The sequence below is a fragment of the Buceros rhinoceros genome, unplaced genomic scaffold (genome assembly GCF_000710305.1).
Source record: "Buceros rhinoceros silvestris isolate BGI_N320 unplaced genomic scaffold, ASM71030v1 scaffold14870, whole genome shotgun sequence".
Lineage (NCBI taxonomy): Eukaryota > Metazoa > Chordata > Aves > Bucerotiformes > Bucerotidae > Buceros > Buceros rhinoceros.
This window is the reverse complement of record NW_010391418.1, coordinates 41937-48702: the sequence shown is the minus strand read 5'-3', so window position 1 is coordinate 48702 and position 6766 is coordinate 41937. Positions and strand designations below refer to the sequence as shown.

The window sequence follows — 6766 nt, the reverse complement described above, 5'->3', positions numbered from 1 at the left end:
ATCTTAATGGGGGGGGGGGGGAAGTGCAATGTTTTTCACATTCTTTCTTCATTACCATTTTACAGCTTAACTCTGTCTCAGTACTTCACCTCAAAAGTTCGAAGTTTGCATACTGCAGAATGGAGGGCTTCCTTCGCTTGAAGGAAGGGGTGGCTGGGATGGTCGAAACTTCCAAATTAGCTTGTCTCCTTGGCATTGGCAGCTGAGACCCTCCTAACATACCTCTCTGAATCTTATAATTTACTACATGTTAGCTTTACCATCGTGGTGTGTTTCTCCTTGTGAAAAGATGAAAAGAGAGTCTTTCCAGCCCCAGTTCTGATATACACACTCAGATGTCTCTACATCTGTATATCTTCACAGCTAGATTTTGGTAGTAAGGAATTCGTGCAGAGAAAAGTCACTCAAAATGGCTCATTGTAACAATGCAACGCCATGCTGTGAGGGCGTGAGGGAACTCCTTACCTTCGAGCTACACTTGTAGAGGGGATGGCTGATGGAGTCGACGTAGTGATGCCTCATACAGCGGCTGGGGTCGGAGTCGATCATGAAGGAACTGTCTGTTTTACTGTCTGTGTCTCCCATCATTACCAAGAACAAGAGCACAGAAATCAAAGCCCCAAGTACATGATTTCCCATTGTCGAGGAACTTCTCGCTGATTACAGCAGAGGGAGGTAGAGTATTAAAAAAACTCCAAATACTGGCAGCCAGTTCCTTTCCAGGATGGTGAAAAGTCTGGTTTAAGTCTCTTCACTGTCATTCTTCTCGAGTTATAGTTTGCTGAGATTGTAATCCGTCAAAGAATCTCCTGTGTAGTTGGAATAAAAACAACATAAATCACAGTCCTGACCAAAAAGGCCTCTGGAGAAAAACAGACATAAATAATATTAAGGCACACAGGATTTTTGCTAGCCAAAATCTATGCTCTGATAGAGTATCATTCCCACAGGAGGTAGAGGATATGGCATTAGGAAGGAGGTGTCAAGGCCTTGTAACTTTAATCGTTGCTCTATTATTTTACTGGGGAGAACCTTTTGACTTTTAACATCATGAACAGTGCAATGTCAATCATTTTCACTTTGTGATGTCCCCAACATGTTACCCTCAAAACTGGTGATTAGTGACACATCAGACATTTCTGCAAATTGAAAAGACTGTGTATCTGCGCAGAGCATCCAAGGGGTGCAAAGCTAAGTGACCTTCTGCACTACGGATGGGACATTGTGGCCTAGGTAGCGCACAGAAAGGTTGGAGGGCATGTTGACAACTGGCTCTAGGGCTGCACATCGGTCTCCGGCAGCTGCCTGTGCTGCAGGCACCCCCAGGATGGATTGGTGCTGAGGGTTTGAGCCCAGGCATGAGCAAAGAGGTCCAGCAGGATGCTCAGCAAACTACCCAGGTCTCTGGCTGCCCTGCCCTCCTGAGTACCAAACGCGCACACACAGAGGTGGGCATGCCTTACTAGCTTACTTGTCAGGGTGCACTTGCTCAGCATCAGTCTCTTCCCCGTTAATTAAAGATCAGCATCTGAAAAATACATTATATTCCATAACATCCAAGTACATCCCAGCTATCAACTGGGGAAAAAAATATATGCTGGTGGACTGATGTGGATATCAGCCCAGACATCTGGATTTCTAGCGCATGTTGGAGACCAGGAGATGCCCGAGAAAATAGGCTCAAGACAGCCCCTGAAACATTGCCTGAAGCTCGGCACTGGCAGGGAAAGGAGGGCATCTCCCTCGGCTTCTTCATCCCAGCTCCGTGATCCTTCTCACAAAGCCCATAGTCTCAAATGAGTGATTAAATTTCACTTTCACTACAGACAGCTATAGCTTGAAAGAGTTATCCATCTAAACACAACCTGCAGAAGCAAAGGATAGTCGTAAGTAAAGTCAAAAGCACTAGGACTTTCTGAAGAAACTCCTGATAGAACAGTTCCCTGGTCACACAGAAATGCTCCCCCAAAGCCTCAGGCCTATTTAAAGAGCTGCTGTGTGCCTTTATTGCCTTACAGGAGCCTCTTTTAAAAGTGATTTCTGGTTTTCTGGTGATGCTCTAAACCAACTGATACTCATCTCTCAAACAATCTGAAATTATGAAACCTCCCATCCAGAATGCTCGATGATTTGTGCATCGCGTTATAACTCGCTCAAACACTTTTGTGAGAGGAGTACACAGCAGTGAGAAACAATTCCAGAGTTCGTCCAAGTTGGGAGTCAGGATTTGTCAGGCTGAAGTGACATACAAAGTCTCACGCTGGGAAGAAATGTAATTAGGGATGCTCTGTGTATTAGACATATTTTTAAGGCCTTTTTTGGGTTTCAAACTATTGTGCATGTGCCTAAGTATGAAACAAAAAATGATGTGACTGTGGATTTAATAAACATTTTTTTCCCCTGGAGTCTGACCTATGACCTGCTATATTTTCCCCAAGTAAATGATTCTCAGTGTATACGGCATTAAAAAAAAACTTTATCTTTGCAGTATAAGGAACTTAAACAACACTAAACACTTAGGATCTTGTACACATTTATGCGCAGTCTCATTTGTGTCAATAAATATCCCTCCAAACATTTTAGCAGGGTAAGAGGGAAATCTCCCAGTCATGGGAACTGGGACAGGCTCCTTCCCAGAAGGGAACTGTACTGCTCTGGTCCATGCAGATGATGCCCAAGGATTAGCTAACAGGAGGAGTGATACACTTTTTTCTTTTTTTTTTTTTTTTTTTTTTTTTTTTTTTTTTTTTTTTTTTTTTTTTTTTTATTTAACCTTTTACCTACTTTCTTTTTCTTCTCCGTAAAGAGGCCGACCAAAACATGCTGCTTGGCGAGGTCTAACATAGTTAATCAGTATTACACACCCAGTAATTCCTTCTCTGTCCAAATAAATTTATTTGATATTGGATGGTCTCATCTCATGTCGTACTGTGTCCAGGGAGCCCCATTTCCCACTCTCTCTGTCCCACTGTTAATTTTGTGCTTCTATATCTTTCTGTGTTTTTGATCAGTATGATTTAATACATTGAGAGGAATTCGGAATCCTGGCTCGGTTTTCAAAGACTTATCTCTCCAGTTTTCTTCAGGAAATAATCGGATGACATAGAGTCTGCCTCATGAAAACACCCTGAGAAAGCTGGAAAGAAGCAGGGAGAAATGTGAGAAAAGGAAGACGTCTGTACTTTCTTCAGGATAAGCACAGCACGGTATTAACACTTTCATAATCTTTTAAAATTGCCCTGATACTTCTCTCACAAAGAAATACAGCGGGCTTTGATAGCAAAACTTTGAAAGAAGAAAAAAGTACTATTGTCACACAGTTGTTAGCAAAAAGAGAGACCACGGATGTAAATGTGACCCATCTTTTGTGAAAAATCTGTGTACAGTTGTTGAAAGTCACAATAGCAAAACGAGTGTAGGTATCGAAAGCGGGACTGCAGAAAACACCGGGCTATTTGCACATGCCGCTATCTCCTGGTGACCCTAGGTGACGTGCACACATACATTTTCAGAGTACACATGCCATACATAATTGAAATCTATGGAAAAAAGTCTCACAGGGTCATTTAAATATCTGAAGCTAGTGTGCAGATTTTTTGATTGCGTAAAAAAAGTCTAAATATTTTCCCTCAAGTACATCTCCGTGATGAAGTATGTTGACATGATATTTTCCATTTCCAGCTGATATTGTGCAATGGAATTTCTCTTTAAATTAACACTCTTTTCTTTCTTTCTTTTTAAAAAAAAGGGTTTGGTTTTTTTTTTTAAAAAAAAGGTTTTATTCTTTTTGAAATGCTGTCTGAAATTATAAAATCCTAGACAGCACATGATATCAGGAGTGACATATGTAGCTTCCATTGCATCCTTCTGTCCAAAACCAGAAGTAACTACACCTGTAATCATTAATCATTATAGCTGTACTTACAATGTCGTTTTGTTCCATTTGGAAAATAGACTTTTTAATCAAAATCAACAATTTCACATAGATTCTTTTTTTCCTTTAATTTAAGCTGTTTTTTCCTCATTTTCTTTTCCTGTGAAAAACTGTGGTAAACAGCTCATCTGCCAAGCTAACAAAAAGGAAGCTAAAATGCTTCTTCCTTGCGGTGTCCTGTAAAGGAAGAGATGCAGAAGATTCTCTGGCTGAAAACCAGCTACAGAAATATTTGGCCTAACAGTGGATGAAAATCACTACTTCCCGTTTTTTCAGAATTCACCGATATGGGCCTTACGTGTTGTTAGTAACAGGCTTTCCATATAATCACTTTTCTGGAGTTCACAGAGGCACAGCACGCTGAAAGCTGCTACAGCTGTTATCTAAAAAACTGCAGGAAAAAAGAGAAGACATCCCAAGGAAAGACTGTATGAACAGGCAATCCAAGGCAGTGTTGCACTTGGGCATGGGGCAGAGTTAGGGTTATTTTTCCTACTTTACATTTTTATTAGCTGCTTTTTGAATGCTGAAATAAAAGGTTCTTATCACAGTCATTACATTAATATCATTTAGAGAGTGGTAAAGGTTAAGATTTTGTTTTGCTTTAAGGACAGAAGAAAATTCCATCATCTGGAATTATTTAGCCAGTCACTTTGTGAGAACGTAAACAGAAATTCCCTTTTTGCTATCTTGGAAAAAATAAAGAGCCGAGCAATTCTCCAAAGGTCTATTGGATCTGCCCCACTTTTACCCTGGAAGGTAGGAACGGAGCAATGGAAAAGCTCGTTTGTGCTGTACTTCTGCTTAGCTGTTCCCTGCTCCCGAGCTGCTGAATTAAGCAGGCACGTATGTTCAGTTCGGCCTTCATTTGCTGTGCGTTTTCCGTGTGCGAGACTCCTGCTTGACAATGAGAGCACAATTCAAGTCTCTCAATGCCTTTCATTTTTTGCAGGCTGCCAAAATCCCACTGGAGCAGCAGTGTGTATATATAACTAAGCCTGGCCTTGCATGCTGTGCGTATTTAGTAAACACAATTACTTGGATCTTACCCTGTGGTTCCCTCATTCTGAATTTGTTATGTAAACAGAAGCATTACAAGAGTACCCAGTTCCTCCAAACTCTAGCCCTAAAAAAGTGTCACTAACCATATATGTATATACATACATACGTGTGTGTGTGTGTGTGTGTGTGTGTGTGTGTGTGTGTGTGTGTGTGTGTGTGTGTGTGTGTGTGTGTGTGTGTGTGTGTGTGTGTGTAGTTCACCACTGCAAAGAAGCCACCAAGATCTTTATGAGACCAAATGGATTTCTCAAGAACTTCCCATAACATGGGAGAGTTTAGGCCAGAACGATGAGGATTTGGGGGCTTTGTGCTCCAAGACCTGGACTGGAGTGGAAGTGACTGTGTTGGGCAAACTACACCATGAGGTTACACCAGGGTTAGTTCTGCAGGGTTAAACTCCCCACTGCCATGGGGAGGGCTGTGAGAGGGGCTGGGAACAGGAAGGCAAGGAGGAACTATTGGAGCTGGAGATTGTTTCCAGTCTCCCAGTCCTCCGCATGGGGTACCACTGTTATGTCCCTGATGCTGCCTCCCGGCCATGGCTCATGGCGACCTGTCACTGGGATTTCTGAATAACAAATTGGTGCTTTCAGAGAACTTGGGGAACAATTATTTCTGCTCCTGCGATGGGTTGCCAAGGCCTTGTCTGGGAGGTTGACTGCGGGGACCCTGTGTATGAGCTGTCCCACGCTGAACCACAGCTCCCAGATGACAGCAGCAGCTGCCATCTTTTTCAGACTGCCCTTTTTTCAGGGCTACACTTGTGAAGGCGTACCCCCCTCCCAAAGCCAGGCATTGTTCTGCATGTCTGCAACGCAAGCTTTGCTCCAAGGCCACATGCCTGCTGGGACATTAAACTGCCCTTGAACTGTCTGCCATGGCATGGCATGGTCTGTCTCCAGACCTCCTCCAGTCTCCACAGCACCCAGGTGGCTTCCAGCCTGCGGAACTGCCTGCACCATGCCTGAGAAACGCTTGGGAAGCACTGCGTGCCCTGGAACAAAATCATGAGAGACTGTCTGAGGAATTTAAGGGAACAGTTTATCTATTGGGAGAAACGACCTAAGATGCTGTGGCTGATCCTGCTTTCTGTTGAATCAGCTAGGGGGATTTATCAGCTCCAGTGTATGTTTTAGCCCTGTAAATAAACGCAGTCGTCTTCTCGTCTACTTGTTTTAGCCATTTCTGTTCCAGCAGTGAAGTAGCTGGCCTCCTATATATGCTATCAAGATCCTTGCTCCACTCTGCAGCCACCTCTCGAAACACCTGACAAGGTCACCGAGTGGCGATGTGGAAGCCAGGAAGCAGCAGGTGAACACAGGGAACCCCAGTTGTTTGTGAAATGCCTCTGTGCAGCATTTGAACAGGTTTCTTCCCCTCCCGAGACAAGGCAAACACCCAACTAAATATTTTGAGTGAGATCCTCACAGATCTAAATAAGGGAAATGCTTTCCCGAGGCCTCATTGTACCAAATGAGCGTTTGCCCTGCCGACATCCAGCTGTGCTGAAGTTTGTCCCCTTTGACACCCAGGGGAATGTTCTCGCCCATTGTACAGCAGCTCCATCCATCCATTATGCGGCAGGTTGCAGGGCAGCATGTGCCTGCAAGGAGTAACACGAATAACATGCACTCCTGGCCAGAGCTAGTGGCAGCTGGTGGGCAAGAGGGGAGGGGAAGGAAAAAGACAGTAGAAAGGAAAACAGGCTCAAAGGAAGAGACTTGAACCTCTTAATCTGTGTGTCCACAGGAGGAAAGCACATGTTCTGGT

The 6766-nt window shown here is 43.5% G+C and overlaps 1 pseudogene; it reads right to left on the bottom strand.

Annotated features, from left to right (window-relative positions):
* Positions 1-465: 465 nt before the first annotated feature.
* LOC104498329 lies at positions 466-678 on the bottom strand (annotated as a pseudogene).
* Between the last annotated feature and the right edge of the window lie 6088 nt (positions 679-6766).